Source organism: Amblyomma maculatum, chromosome 3, assembly GCF_055883805.1.
Source record: "Amblyomma maculatum isolate TAMU_Amacu chromosome 3, ASM5588380v1, whole genome shotgun sequence".
Classification (NCBI taxonomy): Eukaryota; Metazoa; Arthropoda; class Arachnida; order Ixodida; family Ixodidae; genus Amblyomma; species Amblyomma maculatum.
In genome coordinates, this window is record NC_139346.1 from 3,899,142 (window position 1) to 3,922,318 (window position 23,177).

Below are 23,177 nucleotides of genomic sequence, written 5' to 3' on the forward strand. Positions count from 1 at the left end.
GGGACGCTCCTATATTCCATCCATCCATTCATGCGGCAATATATCTCGGTTGCACCTGCTCATAATAGAATCTCCCGCAATAAGCACCTGGGCCTTCTCTCTTCCTCTCCCAACTATTTGCTCCTGCTTTCGGTTATTTGTGTCCTTCTCTCTGGGATTTTCATGTATGTATGTATGTAAAACTTTATTAGGGAGCCGGCAAACGACGGGTTAAAGCGTCGTGACGCTGGCCAAGCGTCTACCCGGGGTTAAGCCCTACTCTGCGCTACCTAATTTGACCCGTTTGTGGTGGGTGTGAGGCTTGTGCTTTTCGAGCGCACCCCGGGCCTGCTGGACGGCCCATAGTTGCATGTTCTTGTCTGTATTCTGCACAGCACTTTGAAGTTCCGGCAGGTATGTCTGGATGCAGCTTTGGTCGGGAACCTGGCACAGTCCCACATGATGTGCCATTGGTCCGCCGGACCCACTTGACATACACTGCACATATCACTCGTGTAGATGTCTGGGTGGAGGACGTGTAGCATTGCCGGGGCTAGGAGTGACCCGGTTTGCATTTGCCTTAGGATGACCGCCTCCTCCCGACTAAGTGCAGGGTGAGGCGGCGGCATTGTCCGTCGAGCTAGGCGGTAAAATTTTGTCACTTCCTCGTAACTGGTCATTCTGTCTTTTGTTTCGAACCACCATTCGGAACGGTCCTTCTCGGGGGCGCGGAAGGTAAGCGCTCGCGGCGCCGAATGGGCCGTCTCGTTGTGATTCGGTGAGGATGCACAATCTCCCGCGTGCGCCGGGAACCACTTGATGCGGATAGTGTTACCGCGGTCTTGAAGCTGGAGCTTACTGATGATGGCGGCCGCCGGCGCGCACGCTCGCCCCTTGACAAAGTTGCGCACAGCGTTCCTCGAGTCGCTGAGCACGGTGCGACACTCGGCCTCCGAGATCGCCAGAGCGATGGCAACCTCCTCGGCGTCTGTGGCGTCCGTGCACCGCACGCTCGCTGCCGTTGTTTTGATGCCGGTAGCCGCCGCAACGGCCACTGCCACGAATCCTTCTCGCTTGTATTCCGCAGCGTCCACGAACCGGGCGTGCGGGTCCTGGACGTGTTGCTCGACGAGGACTTTGGCCCGCGCCTGCCGCCGTTCTTGGTTGTACTCGGGGTGCATGTTTTTCGGGATGGGGTCCACGTGGATGTGGGCCCACGCCTCATCGCTGATTTCGCACGATTGCCGACTGGGAGCTCGGGGATTGTAACCCAGGGACGTCAGTATACTGCGGCCTGTCTTGGTGGTAGAGAGGCGCTCCATTTGCGCCGTGAGCTGCGCCTCGGCTATTTCTTCTAAGGTGTTATGGACGCCGAGCTGCAGGAGCCGAGCCGTACTCGTGGTCCCCATTAATCCCAGCGCCGTCTTGTAAACCCGTCTGATCAGCGTGTTTATCTTTGTCCGGTCAGCGGCCTGCCAGTTGAGGTAGGCCGCAACGTAGGCGATGTGACTGATCACGAACGACTGGACGAGGCGCAGAAGACTGTCTTCACGCATGCCTGCCCATCGTGTCGAGACTCGGTGTATGAGCCGGATAGCGTCCATTGCCTTGGTGGTAATCTTGTTGATGGTCTCGTCGTTGCGGCCGTTCTTGTTTAGTAGCAGGCCCAGGACCCTAATCTTGGGAACTTCGGGGATGCGCTGCCCCGATGCAGCCACGATCTTTATGTGATCGCACTCCCGAGGGGGAGCGCGTTTCCGTCCCCGTTGTAATGGTGTGAGGACGAACAGCTGTGATTTGGCGGGCGAGCACACTAGGCCTGTGCCGTTAAGGTGTTGCTCGATGGCAGTAACAGCCTCTTGGAGCTGCTGCTCAATGCTGGCGTCGGTGCCGCCTGCCGCCCACAGGGTAATATCGTCGGCGTAGATCGTATGCCGGACGCCGGTCCCCTCTGCTGCCCTCGCTACCCCGATCATGACAAGGTTGAAGAGCAATGGCGAGATGACTGAACCTTGCGGGGTACCCGTGCTTCCGAGCTTGTGTTCGGGGAACTTAAGGTCTCCGGCGTGCAGTTCCACCGTGCGGTTGGTCAAGAAGTCTTGGATGTAATTGTAGCTCGCCACCCCCATGTTGAGTCTCGATACTTGTGCTAATATGGCTGTGTTTGACTTTGTCGAATGCGCTTTGTAAACCAAGTCCCAGAATTACTTTGCTGTGTTGTGTCTTGTTGTCGATTATTTCTTGTTTAAGTTGTAGCATGGCATCTTGTGTGCTGAGTCTGCGCCTGAAGCCGATCATCGTATCCGGATATAGGTTTTCCTTTTCCAGGTACTCCTGCCACCGGTTGGAAAGCACGTGCTCAAGCACCTTGCCCACGCAGGACGTGAACGAGATGGGACGCAAGTTGCCGATATCCGATGGCTTGCCCGGTTTAGGGATTAGGATTGTTCTTGCCGTTTTCCACTGTCGGGGGAGCTTGCCCGAACGCCAGCATTCGTTATAGTAGCGGGTTAGGGCCTCGATCGATGCATAGTCGAGGTTGCGTAGCATCTTGTTGGTAATAAGATCGGGGCCGGCTGCTGAGCGGGCGTTGAGCTCGTGCAGCGCTGCCCGTACCTCTGACATGGTAATGTCTCGGTCGAGCCACGCGTTCGGCAGCCCCCCGTATGGCGGGTGGGTTTCCGTTGGCGTGTGTGGCAGATACTTGGCTTCCAGGGCCTTGATAACGGCGTCTTTTCCTCGTTGTGTGGCGGTGTGTATGAGGCAGACCAGGCTATCGCGCTGGTGTGACTTGGTCTTAGTTTCGTGTAGGAGGTGCCGAAATAGATTCCATGTGCAACCACGATGTAGTTGCCCGTCAGCTCGGTTGCAGACTTCGTTCCACTGCTGACGGCACAGGACCTTGCAGTGATGTTGAATGGCCCTGTTTAAGTCGGCCACCTTCTTTCTCAATTTGCGATTCAGCCGTTGCCGCTTCCACCGCGCCTGTATCGAACGTTTGGCCTCGATGAGATGGGCCAGACGACTGTCCATAGCTATGATGTCCTCGTCCGTTTCAATGGTCTTAGTGGCCGAGTGCACTGCATCGCGGAGCTCTGCCGACCAGGTTTCAATGTTTGTGATGTCTTGCGGTGTGGTTGGTCGTCCCTTACGGAAACCGTCCCAATCCGTCCATTTGTGTGTAATGGTGTTGCCCCGGAATTGATTTGGAATCGTAATTTCGAGGATGTAGTAGTCACTGCCCAGGTCAACGCCGGTGTTGCGCCATGTTACTTTGCCAGTGTGGTCGTTCTTGATGAATGTAAGGTCTGGTGCGATGTCTCGTGCTACGGAATTGCCGATTCGGGTAGGATGATTGGGATCCGTGATCAGGGTGCAGTCGTGGTCCAGGGTATCCTGTAGTAGGTCCCGTCCTTTTGCCTTGTCTTTCACGTAACCCCACGCTCGATGGGAGGCGTTGAAGTCTCCTCCAATCAGCAAAGTGTTGCCTTTGGCTTGGGTGCTGGCTGTGTGTAGGAGGGTCTTGAATTTCTGTGTTTTGTGCTTGAGGTTACTATATATGTTAGCTATGAACAGGCTGTTTTTCCGTTGTTTGCTTGGAATGATTTCGGTGAAGGTGTATTCCACCCTGCTGCGGCCGTGTCCGAGCTGATGTTCAATGAACGGGAGCCCTTTGCGGACGAATGTGCAGACGCCTCGTCCCTCCGCTGGGCTAACGTGAGCGCGATACCCAGCGAGGGTTGTGTTCGCCGTCATCGTTTCTTGCAGCAGAATGATAAGGGTTTCTTGGTTACCGTGGTGATGTGTTGTTGCAGCACTGCTCTCTTGTTGTTGTAACTGTGGCAGTTCCCCTGCCAGACCGTAAGGCTCGGTAGCGATCCTATTGTGGCTTGGGGCTGGGACATGGTTGTGATGGAGTTGAGGCTTGCGTCTGTTTTTGGAGATATGGGTGGTTTGCGAATGGCGCAGCAAAGATGGGGCTGCATACTATGGGCTTGAGGGTTTGTTCAATGAAGTTGAAGCGCTCCTGTATGGTTCCGTAGGACGTGGTGATTAGCTTCTCCAGCCGCGCCAGGCGTTGGTCCGTGACGGCAGCCGTGTCGGCATAGATGTTGGTGAGCGCTTCAATTTTGGTTTCGAGCTGAGTTCCAATTGGGTTAGGTCTTATGTTGTCGTGATGAGGTGCGCGCTCGTTTCTTGGGGGTTGGGTCAGTGGTTTTCTCCCCTTCGGGCTCGTCTTGTGATATGTCCATTGATTGTGTACCACCTTGATGGGATGGCGTGTCGGTGTTCTCGGGGATAACGGAGGGTGTAAGTGTCTCGGGTGACTGAGCTGGGTCAATGGTTGGCTGAAATCGCTGTGCTTGTAGTTCTTTCTTGACGTCGGCTAGCTCTTGGGTAAGCCGGCGCGTGGTTTCCAACAGAGTCGCGTTGGCGACACGGAGTTGTTCGAGTTCCTTGTAGTAGGGGCTGGTAGTCAATTCCTGCCAGCTGCTCTGTGTGCTTCGGCCAGTAGTGGCGCTGTTAGAGCTTGCGTTGCTGCTTTTAGCTTCGCCCTTTGCTGCGTCCGCCCAACTGATTCCGTCACGGGAGCGCGAACGCTTAGCGTCGCGTTTGTTCCTGTGAGATGAGTCACGGTCACGCGACGCGCTGCGCGACGCCCTTCGGGATCCGTTACGGGAAGCACTGCGCGAGTGAGAGGGTCCGAGACGTGGAAACGAGCTTGAGTCGAGTGCTTGCTTGTGATGTTCTTCGGCGTTACTGCGTTCGACTGCTTCCTCTTGCTGTTCTTCGGCGTTGCTGCGTTCCCATCTCCGTCGCCGCACGACGTATGGAATTTTGTATTTGGCTTTGCAGACGAGGTCCCCGGTGGGGTGTTGCTCACCGCAGAGCTTGCATTTGGGGACACATGTGTGGCCCTCTCTTGGATTAGAAGCACCGCATGAAAGGCACACACGTGCGTTTGGTGTAGGACACACGTCGCGCCTGTGGCCGATTTTGCCGCATACCTTGCAAACTTCTATTTGCTTCTTGTAGAGACTGCACGGGTACAGCGTGGATCCGTATCGCACATACTTAGGAACCTTGATACCATTGAACACTACGATGACTGTCGTCGTATTTCCGATACGCTTCGCACCCGCGGCGAAGGGGTTGTACTTGGTTACGACCTGCTGCATTATTTCAGCTTCGCTGTCTTTGAGGGATATGCCTCTGATCACGCCCTTGACTGTGTCGTGGGCGGCCGTTCCATAAGCACTCACTTGGTACGTGTTGCCTTGCACATTAATAGCTTGAATTCGAGCATACTTTTCCGCCCGCTCTTCGCTCGGAGTGCTGATCACCATTATGTTCTGTTGAGCATTGGGACACGCTGTATCCTCAGCTCGATCTGGCACCTCAATTCCTGCTGCCACCATGATGGCAGTAGTGACGCATGCAGCTCCTGCCTTGTAAATATCGAGCCCTCCGCGGGGACACACGACGATCTTAATTTCTTCTGCTGGCATGGCGGGCATGCGAGCCGCCCGAATAACTGCGGCCCTAACGCTCTTGATAAATTTAGGGTTTTTCTGGGAGCTCGGTGTATCAGGTTGAGAAGTAGACTCACTCGTCGTTCCTTGCAGGCGTGGTCGCCTCCTGTGCCCGCCGATGTGCAGCCATCCGGGCGAGCGTTGAAATTCCTCGGGGGTAATTTCTTCTCCTGCTACTTGTACGCTCATCGGGGAAATCTGGATGTTATGCACCGAAGTGGTGGCGGAATCCTCCATGTCGTGGCTGAAGTACGGCCGGCTAGGCCTAGCGAGCCCTAGGTTCGCTTCGGCCTAGCGTCTCCTCTTGGCGCTGAATCAGGAAGTCCGCTAATTCGAAAATGACGCACCTTTGATAAAAGTCAGGTATCGGATGATGGCGGATACCTTCACGAACACGGTGGTATTAAAGGCTTCTCGATCCAAACTAATTAGCACTGCGAAAGCGGGAATTAGCGACGGAGCTAATATGAGCACGTCTGTCCTCCAGGACGATCGCAGCGCCCCGGGATTTTCATTCTTCATTCCTTTTTTTTGCGGCGTCTTAGCTGCTTCTAAATAGCTCTGTCGGTTCGGATCCAACTGACCTACATTGCCATTGCCTTCCATGCCAGTGCTGGTGCCAGCCACGTGGCCCGTCCTGGAATGTTCGTCCTCGTTGGTTCTAAAAATAAAGTCGGCCTGTTTCTTTTCCATTTGAAGAAGCTGTCCAAGCAGTTTCTGATTTTCTATCCTTAACAAACGTACTTCATTTTCTGAATCATCCACACGAGACACTAAACTGTCCCTTACTTGATCAAATCTATCTAAACGCGCACTCAGCACGCAACACCGACACAAAAGGTCGCTGCCTTCCGCTTCACCTACAGAGTCAAAACGCGTTTCCTTGAGATTAACCTGCGCTTCACACTGAGTACACTTTACCTTCTTTTGATTGCACATCTTGAGCATGTATCGACTGAACTATATCTATTACGAATTCTCAGAATATACAAACTCCCAAAAGAAGACACAAGAAACGGCTAGCAAAAAAAACACGCGTTAAAATTAATTCTGCTAGAAAAAAATTATTTATCTAAACACAATAGTTAAAAATGAACGCCAAGAAAATCTAGTTGCCGGCACGAAAAACCAGGCCGCTAGGACAAAGAGCTAAAATCTCTTCTTTAGGTTGCACCTAACCTAACTAGCTGAAAGCGAAATAAAGTTAATAAAAGAAAGAACTCATCTGTTTTACGCTTCGGAAGCTCCCGCTTTCGCCAGTCCGTCCGTTTCTGGTAGCCATGTGCAATAGGAACACGCGTCCGCACCACACGGCTGTCAACTGTCATCACTGTGGGCGCTACTGACGACAGCACCCCAAGCAGCACGCTAACCAGGCGGACCGGCGGGAGACCCCGGCATGGGCGACCGCGCCAAGGAGAGCGAAAACGGGCGCCATTACCTGATGTATAAATAAAGTTTTGCTTGTTATACCGGCTACGTCTACCTCATGGCAGCAGCGGCGGGGTAAACAACGCAGCGTGGCACCCAGGACAGCGAGCCCAACGTAAGCGGCCGCAGCGTCATGCGAGACACTCGCGGCGCGAACGAAGAGCGCGCGAGCGGCACTCCGGGAATAACGTTCAACCCGCTCGCCGTGGAACTGCCGACAAAGCTCGATTTCCGCAAGCCCGAAGATAGGACACGATGGCACCGCAGGTGGGAATGCTAACGACTCATCTACGGTCTGACAGGACAGGACGAGATGACGCAAATCAACACATTTCTCTAAGCCATGGGCGAAGAAGCGGAGGACGTGCTCGCTGCTTTGAAACTGACAGACGAACAGATGGCATCATACTCCCCAGCGGTGAGTGCTTTTGAAAAGCATTTCCTACCTTGAGAGAATGTCATCTGTGAGAGAGCGCGATTTAAATCTCGGAAACAAGAGCAGCATGAAAACGTCGACGCATTTGCGACTGAACTGTTCAAAATGGCCGAAAGATGCGATTACGGAACTCTCAAAGACGAACTGATTCGGCACAGGCTCGTGGTCGGCTTGCGAGACGTAAAACAGCGAGAGCCAACAGCTTGACGCAGAACTCACTCTCGAAAAAGCAATCACAGCTACCCGCAATTCAGAGAGCGTGAAACTTCAACACAAGGAAATTCGCTCCATCGAACAGCCAGCTCTCGACATGGGAGAAGTTCGCGGGCAGACAAACGTCAAAACTCGCCGGAACGAAGCGAAGGTGCCTTTCAAGTCGCGCCCTCAACGTACACACAAGACGGGAGACGAACGCTGCACGTGGCATGGTGGTGTGCGTGATCACGCGAAGACACAGTGTCCCGCGATAGACAAGACGTGCAACCAGTGTGGGTAAAAAGGCCACAACGCCCGCGTCTGCATGTCTAAGCCGAAGGACGAGACCTCGAGTATTCGACAACGACCGAAAGATCTCGGATAGCTATATCTAGGCGAAATCAAAGCGGGAGTGAACATGCCGTGGAGGATTACTGCTATCGTGAACAACTTGCCTTTTACCTTCAAGGTCGACAATGGCGCGGATGTGATTGCAATCGCACACGACCAGTACGACAGAACCGTCATGGGACCCATCAAGTCAACGCAACAGCTGTTGATAGGCCCAGGCCAGACAGCGATAGCCACTGTTGGCTACATCGATGCAGCAGTCACCTGGTGCAACACTGAAGTCCAAGAAGCTGTCTTCATCATTAAATGATTAAAAGAACCGCTGCTCAGTCGACCAGCTATAGAATCACTTGGGATTCTACAGCGCCCTCTTGAGCTAGACGAAACCCTCGCACAATCAACTGATGTCCCCAACTTCTTGGCATTATACCCAAAGCTAACGTCTGGGCTTGGAGTCGTGAAGACTGAGTACTGCATCAAAGTCAATAAGGATGCTGAGTCATACGCAGTCAGTTATCCTAGGCGCATGCCTCTTTCACTGCTTCCACTTGTGAAGAAAGAACTAGAAAGGATGGAAGACTTGGGAGTCATCTAGAGGATCGAGCGAGCAACCAAGTGGTGTTTTCCAATAATTGTCGCACAAAAAATGAACAGTGAGCTGCGCATCTGCGTGGACTATGATCAACTCAACCAACAAATAATACGCGAACTTGTGCTCATGCCTACAGTGGACGACTGTCTTGCAAAATTAGCAGGTGCAACAGTTTTTAGCCGCCTAGATGCACGAACAGGGTACCGGCAGGTGCCACTGTCCAAGGACTCTCGCGAATACACAACCTTCATCACACCAGTTGGCAGGTTCCTGTTCCTGAGACTTCCCTTCGGAATCTTCACAGAGGCAGAGTTCTACCAACGAGAAATGCTCCGTGTGCTCGAAGGACTAGATGGTGTGAATTGTCTACAAGATGACATCATTGTCTCAGGGAAGACAACTGAGGAACACGACACCAACCTACTGCTGGTGCTGAGGAAGCTGGAAGATGTAGGTGTTACCCTCAATATCGACAAGTGCTCCTTTTGAGAAACAGAAGTAACATTTTTAGGACACGTCGTAAACTCAACAGGAGTCAGCACCGACCCGAAAAAGGTCAGGGCCATAGTCCAGCTCGACCCACCATGTGATGTGTCAGAAGTGAGGTCTTTGTTGGGCTCTGCAAACCACCTAGCCAAATTTTTTCCAGGGCTAGCAGACTTTACAAAGCCTCTCAGAGACTTGCTCCACCAAGATGCCGACTGGCACTGGGGCCCAGCTCAGCAGCAGAGTTTTGACAAACTCAAGCAAGCTTTAAGCAGGACGCCATTTCGCACTCGCTACGATGCTCAGTCGCCTCACACAGTGTCTGTGGACGCTTCCTCACACGGTCATGGGGCTGTACTTTTCAGTTGCACGAAAAGCTCCTACCTGTGGCATATGCATCACGCTCCCCTACGGATACAGATCAGATATATGCCCAAATCGATAAGGAGGCATTGGCAGTCACATGGGCTTGCGAACATGTCCGCAAATACCTTCTGGGATCACCCTTTCACGTGGAAACGGACCACAAGCCTTTAATACCGCTGCTGATGACTAAACGACTTTACGAGCTGAGTCCTCGCCTTCAACGTTTCAGGATGCGCCTTTGGAGTACGACTACACCATGTCCAACACTCCCGGCAAAAAGCTGTACACAGCTGACCTTCTGTCCCGGAAGCCATTTGGGAAACCAGCAGACAAAGAAAGAACTCTCGAGAGTGCAGTGCGCGAGTTTGAAGAATTAGCACTTGAACAGCTCCCTGCTTCAAACCAAATGCTGGACAGAATCAGGGCAAGCATCCAGTCAGACAAAACACTTTCCAGGGTGGCTACCTTCTGCACTACATCATGGCCAACTGTGCATGGGCTGTCACCTGACCTGAAAAGGTACGTCGAGGGGGCTAGTGAGATTTTGCTCGTTGATGGTCTGCTATTCAAAGGCGACAGAATAATCATCCCGCCAGACATCAGAGTAAAGGTTCTGGAAAAACTCCATGCAGGCCACTTGGGCATGACGAGTTGCCGAGCGATGGCAAGAGAATGCATATGGTGTCCAGGCATAGGCAAGCACGTTGAAGACTACGTGGAAAAGTGTCCAACTTGCAGAGAGCACAGAAAGCCAGAAACAGAACCCCTGCTTCTAGCCCCATTGCCAGCACACCCTTGGGACACAGTCGGCATGGATCTCTTCACGCTGGAGGGGAATGAGTATGTTGTAGTAGCAGACTACTACTCCCGATTTTTCGAGCTAGAACAGCTGCCGAGGACAGCTACAAAAGACATAGCCCTAGTCTTGGAGCCAATGTTTGCGCGGTACGGTGTTCGACGGACAATACGCACCGACAACGGGCCGCAGTTCACTTCCACAGAGTTCAAAGAACTTGTGCATCACTGGGGAGCCTCGCACACAACCTCAAGCCCTTACTACCCGCAGGGCAACGGTATGGCTGAGAGGGCTGTGCAGACAGCAAAGCAGCTTTTGAGGAAGTCTTCCAAAATACACGAAGCGCTGCTTGCCTACAGGGCCATACCCAGCATGGAAGGGTTTTCACCAGGAGAACTCTTAATGGGTCGTCGTCTGAACACCACAGTACCAGCCACTTCGAAGCTGCTAGCCCCGAAGTGGGACAACAGAGAATTCAGAAAAAATAATGAAGCCTACAGAGCTCGGTACCATACGACACCCGGCAGAAGGTACAGAGCCGAGAGCGCTTACCACCAGGCACACCGGTGCGCATCCTCGCTGGAGCTGCATCACACGGCGTGGTAACACAGCCAACATCAGAACCAAGGTCCTACGTTGTACAAACTGACAAAGGACAAGCAAGACGTACAGCAAGACACCAGCAACCATTGCAGGACACGAGCACCACAAGAAGTGGACGTGTTTGTAAGTGACCAGAACGCCTGGACCTGTGAGATCAAACCTCTCAAAAAAGGGGGGTGTTGTGGGCGCCACTGACGACAGTGCCCCAAGCGGCAAGCTAACCAGGCGGACCGCCGGGAGACCCCTGCATGGGCGACCGCGTCAAGGAGAGTGAAGACGGGCGCCATTCTTTCCCTCTTCTCCCTCTCCCTCGTTCACTCTCCCTCTTTCTTTCCCTCTCCCTTTTTCCTCCTTCCATTTATCCCTTTCCTTCCTTCCCTCTCCTTCTTTCACTCTTCCTCTTACCTGCAGTCTTTTCTTTCCCTCTCTCCTTTCATTCTCTCCCTTTCCTTCATTCTCTCTCTCTCCCTCTTTCCTTACTCCCTCTCTCCATCTTTCCCTCTTTCACTCTCTCTTCTCCCTCTCTCCCGCTTTCCCTCTTTCACTCTCTCCTTTCCCTATCTCCAATTTTCCTCTTCCACCTGCCTCTTCCTTTCTTTCCCACTCTCTCTCTTTCCTTCTTTCCCTGTTTAAGTCCTTCCCTCTCTCTCTTTGCATCCCTCCATCTCTTCCTCTCTCCTTCTCTCGTTCCCTTCCGCTTCTTCCTTTCCCCCTTTCACTTTCCCTATTTCCTTCCCTCTCCCCTTTTTCCTCTTTCCATTTCTCCCTTTCCTTCCTTTCTTCTCCCTCTTTCACTCTGCAGTCTTTTCCTTCCCTCTCTCCTTCTTTCATTCTCTCACTATTCCCCCTTTCCCGCTTTCACTCTCCCTCTTTCCTTCTTTCCCTCCCTTGTTTCCTCAATCCCTCTTTCCTTTTCCTCTTTCATTCTTTCCCACTCTCTTTCCTTCTTTCACTCTCTCCCTCTTTCCCTATTTCCGTCTCTCCTGCTTTTCGCCTTCCCTATATCTCCCTTTCTCTCTCCTTTCCCTCCCCCTCTTCAGTTTCCCTCTCCCTCTATCCCTCGTTCCCTATTCCACTCTCCCTCTTTCACCTTTCCCTCTCCATCTCTCCCTTATTTCCCTTTTTCAGTCTCCCTCTCTTCATCATTCCCTTCCTCCCACTTCCCTCTGTCTTCCGTCTTCCTGTCTTTCCCTCTTTCCCTCTCTCTCTTTCAGTCCATCTTTCCCTCTCCCTCCCTCACTCTTTCCCTCTCCCTCATTCCCTCTTTCAGTCTTTCGCTTTCTTTCTCTTCCCCCTTTCACTCTCCCTCTTTCCTTCTTTCCCTCTCCCACTCTCCTTTTTTGATCTCCCTCTCTTTCTTTCCCTCTTACCTTCTTTCCCTCTCTCTTTCCTTCTCTCTCCCTCTTTCCCTCTCTCCATTTTTGATTCTTTCGCTCTCCCTCTTGCCTTCTTTCCCTCTCCCTCTTTCAGTCATTCCCTCTCCCACATTTCTTTCCCTCTCCCCCTTTCCTTCTTTCTGTCTTTCCATCTCTCCCTCGCCCTCTTTCCTTTCTTTTCCTCTCTCCTTCTTTTCATATTTCACTCTCCTCTCCCTCTTTCCTTCCTTCTCTTTCTCTCTCCCTCTATCCTTTCACTTTCTCCTCTCCCTCTTTCCCTCTCCCTCCTTTCACTCTCTCCTTCCCTCTCCCATTTTCATTCTTTCCCTCTATCAGTCTTTCCTACTTTCCTTTCCTTCTACACTCTCTCCCTCTTCCCTCTATCACTCTCCCTCTTTCCTTCATTCCCTCTCCCTGTTTCCTTCTTTCAGTATTTTTCTCTCCCTCCTTCCCACTTTCCTTCTTTCCCTCTTTCACTTTCTCCCTCTTTCCATCCCTCCCTCCCCTTTCTTGCTCTCTCCCTCTTTCCATCTCCCCCTTCCCTTATATCCCTATTTCTATTTCCCTTTTTTACTGTCTTCCATTTCCCCCACTCTCCCTCTCCCTATTTGAGTATTTCACTCTTTCCCTCCTCCCCTTCCTCCTCTTTCACTCTCTCCCCCTTTCCTTATTTCCATCCCTCTCCCTTTTTCTTCTTTCCCTCTTTCAGTCTTGCCCTACTTCTCTCCCTCTTTTCTTCTCACTGTCTCCCTCTTTCCATCCCATTTGTCCTCTCTCCCTCTTTCACTCCCCCTGTCTCCTCCTTTCCCACTTTTCTTCTTTCCCTCCCTCTCCCTCTTTCCGCCTTTCGCTCTCACCCTCTTCCTCTTTCATTCTCTCCCTTTTCCCTCTTCCTCGCTCCCTCTTTCCATCTCTTCCTTTTTCACTCTCCTTTCCCTCTGCCCTATTTTCATTCTTTCCCTCTTCCAGTCTTTCTCTCTCACTCTTTCCTTCTCTCTCCCTCTTCCCCCTCTCTTTCCCTCTCTCCCTATTTCACCCTCCCTCTCTCCTTCTTTTCCTCTTTCAGTATTCCCTCTCTCCCTCTTTCCCATGTCACGTACACGGTGACTAAGGATACCAATGATAGCAGGGGGTAGCCCAGACACAAGAACACAGCAGCACAGACGCAAACGTGTAAGCGACACTTTGTCGTCCTCTTCAACTTCGTCCTCCTTTTTCACCTCAGTCATGCGCCACCTGGCAACGCTAGGTGGCATTACCCCCTCCCTCCGGAAAAAAACGAGAAGGGCCGGTAAAAATGGTGTGAAAAGCAAGAGAGTGGTCACAGCGGGTGGCCATACGCTATCGGTGGTAGTACGGCTTCAGTCGCACAATGTGCACAATGTCCGAGCTGTGCTTTCGACGTTTTGGTTGTGTGGCACCGTCTGGGATAACTTCATAACTAAGGTCACTCACACGGCGCAACACTTTGTACGGCCCGAAGTAGCGGGAAAGGAGTTTCTCTGACAAGCCTGGACGGCGAACTGGTGTCCATACCCAGACTTGATCTCCAGGCTTGTAGTCAACCTGGCGGTGCCGGAGGTTGTAACGGTGCGCGTCAGTAGTCTGCTGCTGCCCAATGTGCACACGGGCGAGCTGGCGGGCTTCCTCAGCGCGGATGGCATATTGCTGGGCATCTGAGGATAGCTGGTCATCATCTGGGCACGGGAGCATGGAATCGAGCATGCTCTGAACTTCGCGTCCGTAAACAAGTCGAAATGGTGTGAAGCGCGTTGTCTCTTGTAAGGCTGTATTATACGCAAATGTAACGTACGGCAGCACCTCGTCCCAGGTCTTGTGCTGCACATCGACGTACATTGCCAACATGTCCGCAATCGTCTTGTTCAATCTTTCTGTAAGGCCATTGCTTTGTGGATGGTACGCTGTGGTTTTGCGATGGGTCGTGCAACTCAGCTCAAATATGCGGTCGATCAGCTGTGATGTGAAAGCTGTCCCTCTGTCGGTAATGACGTAGGAAGGGGCGCCATGCCGCAAGACTATGTTGTGCATGAAAAACTCTGCTACTTCGGAAGCTGTGGCATGAGGGATTGCCTTTGTCTCAGCGTATCGAGTCAGGTAGTCAGTAGCGACTACTATCCATTTGTTTCCGGCCTGCGACAAAGGGAAAGGGCCAAGGAGATCCATTCCAATTTGGTCGAACGGAATGCGGGGTACTTTAACGGGCTTGAGAAATCCGGCAGGCTTCTGGGGCGGTGTTTTACGGCGCTGGCATTCGCGACAGCTTCGTACATAGCGTTTCACTGCTGCGGAAAGTCCTGGCCAGTAATACATGTTGCGGACGCGAGCAAGCGTCCGTGAGTAACCCAAATGACCAGACGTTGGTTCATCATGGCAAGCAAGGAGAATATCCTCACGGAGCTCGCATGGCACTACCAGAAGGTAAGTTCTGTCTTGGCTCTGGGAGTTTCTTTTATACAATACGCCTTGCCGTATGCAGAAGGAACCAAGGTGCCGAGATAGGTGTCGAGGCAGAATCGTATCACGCCCTTCCAGATAATCGATGAGTGGAAGGATGTCTGGATCAGCTCTTTGTCGATCCCTGAGCTCAGATGCGCTGAGGGCTCCTAGAAAACCGCTATCGTCATCGGCTGTAGTATCGCCAGTGTCAACGGGTGCTCGTGACAGCGTGTCGGCGTCTTCGTGTTTCCAGCCGGACTTGTAAACAATGGTTATGTCAAACTCCTGAAGACGTAAACTCCAGCGTGCAAGTCGTCCAGATGGGTCTCGCAGATTTGCCAGCCAGCACAAACAATGATGGTCGGTGACGACTTTAAATGGCCGGCCGTAAAGATAGGGACGAAACTTCATAGTAGCCCATACGACCGCCAGGCATTCCTTTTCTGAGGTGGAATAGTTCATTTCGGCACGAGAGAGAGTGCGGCTGGCATAGGCTATTACTCGCTCAAACCCGTCTTGATGCTGAACAAGGACCGCGCCAAGACCGATACTACTGGCGTCAGTGTGTATCTCAGTGTCAGCCGCTTCATCGAAGTGCGCCAGAACAGGGGATGTTTGAAGGCGCTCACGAAGCAAAGAGAAGGCCATCTGCTGCTCAGAGTTCCACACAAAGGAGGTGTCCTTCCTTGTAAGGCGCGTCAGAGGTTCTGCGATCTGAGAAAAGTCCGCAATGAAACGCCGATAATATGCGCACAGGCCGAGGAAGCGCTGAACAGCCTTCTTATTAGCTGGAACGGGAAATCGGGCGACGGCAGCAGTCTTATCGGGATCCGGGCGCACCCCATCAGCGCTTACAACATGGCCGAGGAACTTGAGTTCTGTATACCCGAAGTGGCATTTCTGGGGCTTCAGCGTGAGATCAGCAGAACGGAGGGCTTCCAGGACAGCTCGAAGGCGTTCGAGGTGTTGATCAAATGTTTCGGAAAAAACAACTACATCGTCCAAGTACACAAGACAGATCTGCCACTTGAGGCCAGTGAGGACGGTGTCCATCATCCTTTGGAATGTAGCTGGGGCAGAGCACAATCAAAATGGAAGTACTTTGAATTCATATAGGCCATCTGGAGTGACAAATGCGGTTTTTTCTCGGTCTCTTTCGTCTACTTCGATTTGCCAATAGCCGCTTTTTAAATCAATAGATGAAAAATACTTCGCACGTCGCAATCTGTCCAGTGAGTCATCGATGCGCGGCAACGGGTATACATCTTTCTTTGTCACATTATTCAATTTTCGATAGTCGACGCAAAATCGAAGAGTGCCGTCTTTCTTTTTGACAAGGACAACTGGTGAAGACCACGGACTTTGTGAAGGCTGCACAACACCATCATCCAGCATCTCCTGAACTTGCGTCTGGATCACTTCTCGTTCTTTGGCAGACACACGATAAGGCTGCTGTCGTATTGGGCGAGCGTCGTCATAAGTAATGATGCGATGCTGTGTAATGGGCGTTTGACGAACCTTCGAGGAAGAAGCAAAGCAGTGCTTGAAGTCTAGCAGCAGTTGCTCTAAAGCCCGCCGTTTCTCCTTTGACAAGTGACAGTTAATGTCGATGTTGTCAAGAGATGGCTCGTTAGTTTCTACTGCCGTGGATGCAAAACAGACCGGATCGTGCGCAACATGGTCAGCAAAAGCGATAGCAGTCCCCGGGAACAAGTGTCGGTACTCATTAGAAAAATTTGTGACAAGGAGTGCAGCCCGGCCATTGTGAAACGACAATAAACTTCGGGGAGCGCAAATGCCATGAGCAAGCAGGAGTGTATGGTTCGCCTCCGCTACAGCATCACCGGTACGGAAATCGTCACAGGTAACTTCCACAAGAGCACTGCTTCGCGGCGGCAGCGAGACGCTCTCAGCGGAAACACGAAGTGCGTTATTGCAAGGACTGCTACTATCTTGTTCGGTAGACTGTCCCATCGAAAACGTGACGAGTCTATTTCGCAGGTCGATAACTGCTCCGTACTCCCGCAGAAAGTCAATGCCGAGGATAAGGTCACGGGAGCAGTCACTTAAAACAACGCAACTAACGACGAATGTACGTCCGTTAATCTGAATGCGAGCCGTGCACATCCCCTTTGGAGTAACTATATGACCGCCGGCGGTTCGAAGGCACACACCTGGCCAAGCAGTGAGCACCTTCTTCAAAACAGTCGCCATGCGACCACTCAAAATTGAATAATCGGCACCGGTGTCCACTAAAGCATTGACCGTAGTGCGACCGTCTAAAATAACCGGAAGGTCCAGAGAAACGCTTTTTGCTTCCCTAGGTGACGGTACCAGCAGCTCGCGGTCGGATCGAAGCGGCGGCGACGGGAGGTCTTCAACGCAGCGACTACCAGCGGCCTCGCCCCCGAAGGTCGCTGTTTTCAGTTTTCCCGACCAGGGCTAGACGAGCGGCCTTGGTCCTCTCGCGAGGAACCGTGAGTGAACGAGGAGGAGCGCCTTGGCGAAGGGGAGCGGGGCTGACGCTGCGAACGAGATGAACGCTGCTCCGCCAGGTACTCCTCAATAACTCGGGGCCGTTGACTAAACCGGGGAGGAGGCGAGTCGATGCGGAAGCCGTGGAGACCGAGGCGTCGATACGGACAATCCCGGTAGAGATGTCCTGGTTCACCGCAGTGGATGCAAAGCGGACGGCGGTCAGGCGTGCGCCAAATGTCGGCTTTGCGTCGGGGCAGCGGGCGATTGTCGAAGTTCTGCACTGGCTGCACCGAGGGCAGCGGAACTGTAGGTGACGCGAGAATGGGCGGTGGTGAAGGGGGAGCCTGACTCTGCAGAACTTCCGCATATGTGGGACGATTGTCGGTCCCCGACAGCAATGGCGGGCTCGGAACTACAGGCGAAAGAGGGCTCTTGAGTGCCTGCCGCACCTCCTCCCGCACTATAGCAGAAACGGAAGATGGCGATTGCTGCAGAGGGCTCCAGAACTTGCTTAGTTCTTCGCGCACGACGCTGCGAATCAGTTCGCGCAATGCATCGGGATGCCGCTCTGAAGATGCAAATGATTCCGCGGTTGTGCGTGTATGAAAAGGTCGGTCATAAGCCACGGCACGTTGGTGTAGCACCTTTTCCATTGTGGTGGCCTCCGCAAGGAATCCGTTTACAGTCGAGGGTGGGTTTCGCACAAGGCCTGCGAACAACTGCTCTTTCAAACCCTGCATCAAGTGCCTGACCTTTTTGTCCTCGGACATGGCGGGATCGGCTCGCCTGAAGAGGCGCGTCATGTCCTCGACGTATGCTTGGACACTCTCATTCGGCCTTTGGATGCGAGAGTGAATGGCACGTTCTGCATGCTCGCGACGATCTGCGCTAGTGTAAGCCTCGAGCAGTTGACGACGGAATTCCCGCCACGAAGTTAAAGCTTGCTCTCGGTTCTCGTACCAGATACGGGCGCCGTCCTCAAGGCTGAAGTAGACGTTCCTTAGTTTGGCAGCATCGTCCCACTGGTTGAATGCAGCGACACGTTCAAACTGAAGGAACCAATCCTCCACATCCTCAAAGAGGTCCCCATGGAAAGTCTTCGGTACCCGAGGGGCCTGCAAGGTGTAGTTACAGGCCGGTGCGAGGCCCGTCACCTGGTGCGCAGGAGCACCACTAGATGTCATGGCGGCGGGTGCTGGCTGAAACTCCGGAGACAGTCCCTGGAGCCGTCGACTGGAGCGATGCACGGGGGTGTCCAATGGTACAGGGCTGGCGCGACGTCTTGTAGATGGAGATTCTTGCATAGGCGATCGTTTTACCCAGCAGCTCCACCAGAATGTCACGTACACGGTGACTAAGGATACCAATGATAGCAGGGGGTAGCCCAGACACAAGAACACAGCAGCACAGACGCAAACGTGTAAGCGACACTTTGTCGTCCTCTTCAACTTCGTCCTCCTTTTTCACCTCAGTCATGCGCCACCTGGCAACGCTAGGTGGCACCCAGAACAGCCGAGCAACAGGCCGAGGGAAAGCTTGTACCCATTGAAAAACCGGTGGGTAACCGGCGGCACCAGGGGTTGAACCCGGTACCTCCCGAATGCGAGGCGGATGGTCTACCACAAGGCCACCACTTCGGTTTTTTAGGACTGCTGCAGCTGAGGCTCTAAGGGAGGACTTCAGGTGAGGCTCTTTCTTTCTTTCCCTCTCTCTTTCCACCTTTCCCTTTTCCCTTTCTCCCCTTTCCCTTCTTTCCATCTCCCTCTTTCACTCTCTCCCTCTCTCCTTCTTTCCCTGTTTTAGTCTTCCCTAATTCCTCTTCCCCCTATCTCTTTCTCTCCATCTTCCAGTCTTTCCCTCTCTCCCTCTTACCCTTTTTCAGTCTTTTCATCTCTCCGACTTTCGCTCTCTCCCCTTTTCCTTCCTTCGCTCTCCCCCTCTTTCAGTCTTTGCATCTTTCCCTCCCTCCCTCTTTTCCTCTCCCTCATTCCCTCTCCCCCTCTTTCAGTCTTTGCATCTCTCCATCTTTCCCTTCCTCCCTCTTTCCCTTTCTCCCTCTTCCAGTCTTTCTCTCTACCCCCTTTCACTCTGCCTCTCCATTTCTCCCTCTTTTATTCTTTCCCTCTCTCCTTTCCTTTCCCTCTCTCCCTTCTCACTTCTTTCACTCTCCCTCTTTCCTTCTTTCCTTTCCCTCTTGCCATCTTTCCCTCTCCCCTCTCTCCAGGTTTCCTTTCCCTCTTTCAGTCATTCCCTCTCCCACTTTCCTTCTTTCCCTCTCCCTCTTTCTATCTTTCCCTCTCTCCCTCTTTTACTCTCCCTCTTTCCATCTCTTCCTTGGCCTTGTTCATTATTCCCTCTCCATCTTTCCCTCTTTCACTCTCTCCTTTCCCTCTAATTCCTTCCCTCTCCCTCTTTCCCTCTCTCCTTTCATTCTCTCCCTCTTCTCCCTTTCCCTCTTTCACTCTCACTCTTGCTTTCCCTCGCCCCTTTTTCCTCTTTCCATTTCTCCATCTCCTTTCCCTCTTCCTCTTACCAGCAGTCTTTTCTTTCCCTCCCTCCTTTCATTGTCTCCCTCTTTCCCTCCATTTCCCCCTCTCCCTCTCCTTATTTTCCTGTTTCCCGCTTTCCTCTTTCCCTATATCTCCCTTTCTCTCTCTCCTTCATTCCCTCTCCCTCTATCCCTCTCCTTTCCCTTTTTCAGTCTCCATCTCTCTATCTTCCCCTCCCTCCCACTTTCCCTCGCTCTCCTTACTTCCCTCTTCCCTTCTTCCAGTCTTTCCCTCTCTCCCACTTTCCCTCTCCCCCCTTTATGTTCCTCTCTCCCTCTCTTTCCTTTCCCTCTTTCCGTCTTTGCCTCTCTCTTTCCTCTTTCAGTCCATCTTTCCCTCTCGCTCTCCCTCCTTCCCTCTCTCCCGTCCCATCTCCCCCTCTTTCCTTCCTCCGCTCTCCCCATCTTTCAGTATTTCCCTCTCTCCATCTTCCCTCCCTCACTCTTACCCTCTCCCTCATTCCCTCTCTCCCTCTTCCCTCCCTCACTCTTACCCTCTCCCTCTATCAGTCTTTCGCTCTCTCCCTCTTCCCTCCCTCACTGTTCCCCTTTCTTCTTTCGCTCTTCCTCTCACCTGCAGTCTTCTTTCCCGCTCTCCTTCTTTCATTCTCTCCCTCTTCTCCCTTTCCCTCTTTCACTCCCCCTCTTTCCTTCCTTCCCTTATGTGGCCCTTTTCACCCCAGAAGAGCCGAGCAACAGGCCGGGGGAAAGCTTGAACCCATTGAAAAACCGGTGGGTAGCCGGCGTCACCAGGGGTTGAACCCGGTACCTCCCGAATGCGAGGCAGATGCTCTACCACAAGGCCACCGCTTCGGTTTTTTTAGGGACTGCTGCAGCTGAGGCTCTAAGGGAGCACTTCAGGTGAGGCTCTTTCTTTCTTTCCCTCTCCCTCTCTCTTGCTTTCCCTCTCTCCCTCTCTCTTTCCACCATTCCTGCGTTTCATGCGGTGGCGTAGCAGTAGAACATCCGCCTCGCATGCAAGAGGACCGGGGTTCAAATCCCGGTGCCGCGCAATTCTCCACCGGATTAAAAAAAAATCCGCGTGTCGATGGAATTGCATACACAGGTTTGGGGTGCGACCTGATCCGGTGAACACCTCCGGCAATGCACTCCCTCACCAGAACAGGAGTTGGCCACCCTGGTGCAGTAATTGGCCGCAACCTCTCATGTTAAGCTCCACAAAACCCCGGCCCTCAGTCACCAGCGGCTGCGGAACAACTGACCACGGCGGCGGTCAGACCTGTGACGCAGCAGGGAGTGCTAAGAAAGCCTGGCTCCGCTGGACAGGCCGCCATTGGAAACTGACCCTGGCAACGTTTAATGCTAGAACCCTAGCTAGTGAAGCTAGTTTAGCAGTGCTCAGCCATGCTCCAACTCCGCACTACGTCTGCTCCAGGAGCCAATCAGGTCACGAACAAAACACTTATAAACCTCGATGAAAACTCCATCCAGGCAATAACAGAACTCTTTAACAAACACTGGCAAGAGGGAACGCTTCCCTCAGAGTGGACACACGCTCAGGTTACCTTTATACCTAAACCCGGCAAACCGCTCACTCTTTCAAACCTTAGGCCCATTTCGCTAACTTCATGTCTTGGTAAAGTTTTTGAACACGTTGTCTTGAATCGGCTACATACACACATGCAAACCCGCGACCTTTTTCCTCACACAATGCTGGGTTTCCGCAGCCACCTATGCACCCAAGATGTCATGCTACAGATATCAGAAATTCTCCATCCCCGACACTGCAAGCGCACAAGAACATTGCTGGCTCTAGACTTGCAAAAGGCATTTGACAATGTCTATCACTCCTCTATATTGGATGCACTATCCACTATGAATGTGGGAAACCGAACACATGCCTACATTTCAGCCTTTCTCCGGGATCGCACAGCAGAAATTCGGTTCGGTCCCTTAAAATCTCCCACTTTTACCCTCGGTAATAGAGGCACCCCGCAGGGATCAGTCCTTCCCCCCTTTTTATTTAACATCACACTCATACCCATGGCTAAAAAGCTGTCACAGATCCCAAACCTCTCCTATTCTCTCTATGCAGATGATATCACCCTGTGGACCACCATTGGGAATGTAGGTAGCATGGAAGACTCTTCAGGAGGGGGCAGACATGGTGTCAAGATGCGCAGCTTCAATAGGCCTTGCATGTTCCTTCACCAAATCCGAGCTCCTGATACTCCACCCAAGCCCGCGGAAACACCACCAACCCCCTATGCTCATCACCGTAGATGGTCAGCCAGTACCACAAGTTCACAAACTTCGAATACTAGGTATGTTCATACAAGACAACGGCCTTAACACGGATACACTCTTCAGACTGACTAACACAACACATCAGATCACCCGCCTAATCAAACGTATAGCCAACAAGCACTGTGGAATGCGCGAGCATGACCTCAGACGCTTAGTACAGGCATTTGTTATAAGCCGCATTCTTTACTCGATTCCGTATTTATATCTAACAAAAACAGAGACAGACAAGGTGGATGTTCTCATCAGACACGCTTATAAGGCAGCTCTCAGCTTACCTAAGCGCACCCCAACCTATCGACTCTTAGGCATGGGAGTTCATAACACCCTCAGCGAACTGGTGGAAGCCCACCGCATCGCCCAACTAGGACGGCTCTCCACTACCCCAACTGGTCGCCACATTCTTTCCTTTCTCCAACTTAGACCGTTAGGTGCCCCTCCAGTAGAAACTTATGCAGTTCCAAACACAGTCCGCGATCACCTCACTGTCCACCCACTTCCGAAAAACATGCATCCCCTTCATGACCAGGCCAGACGGAAAGCGAGAGCACGTGCTCTACACAGAGCACATGCGAACGAACCCGACACGGTCTACGTGGACGCCGCAGGATATCCACACCGCTCAGCTTATGCGATATGCGCGGTATCCAGCCGCTTCGAACACATCACATCAGCCTCTATCATTACCCGAACGTCCGTAGAAGCGGAAGAATCCGCTATAGCCATCGCGATAGTCTCTTCCACTACCACCCTTATCCTCAGCGATTCTAAAACTGCCATACAAAATTTCGCCCGAGGCCAGCTACATGCTGCCTCTCACAAAATCTTAACTACCAACGTTCAAACACCCCAACCCATAGACCTTGTCTGGTGTAGTAGCGGCGGCAGCCGAGCTGGCCGTATTCGAAGAAACAGCCCAGACCAGGTGCAGGATAAGGAATGACGTTTATTCGTTCTTTGACGCGCTTATATAGCCAGCGCGGTTACTTATCCACTGCTGCTATCAGTTAGCAAGTGGCGCGTCATGCACACGCGCTATCACATTCTTCCTTCCCGCCAAGATCATTGTCTTTAATCCTTTGTTTCAATGACGGAAATCATGAGAAGTGTACCGGTCAGGTGGTTTTAGGGTGCGCTGACTTCTGCACAGAGTTGTTTGAGAGTCTGAATGAGTTTCGGCTTGCGTCCGAGGATCCCCGATGTCGGCAGCTGGAGGTAGCGCTTCCTGCTCTTCCAGTGGTGGTGGGTTCCGATTTGTAGCATCTTCGAGAAGGGGAGGTGCAG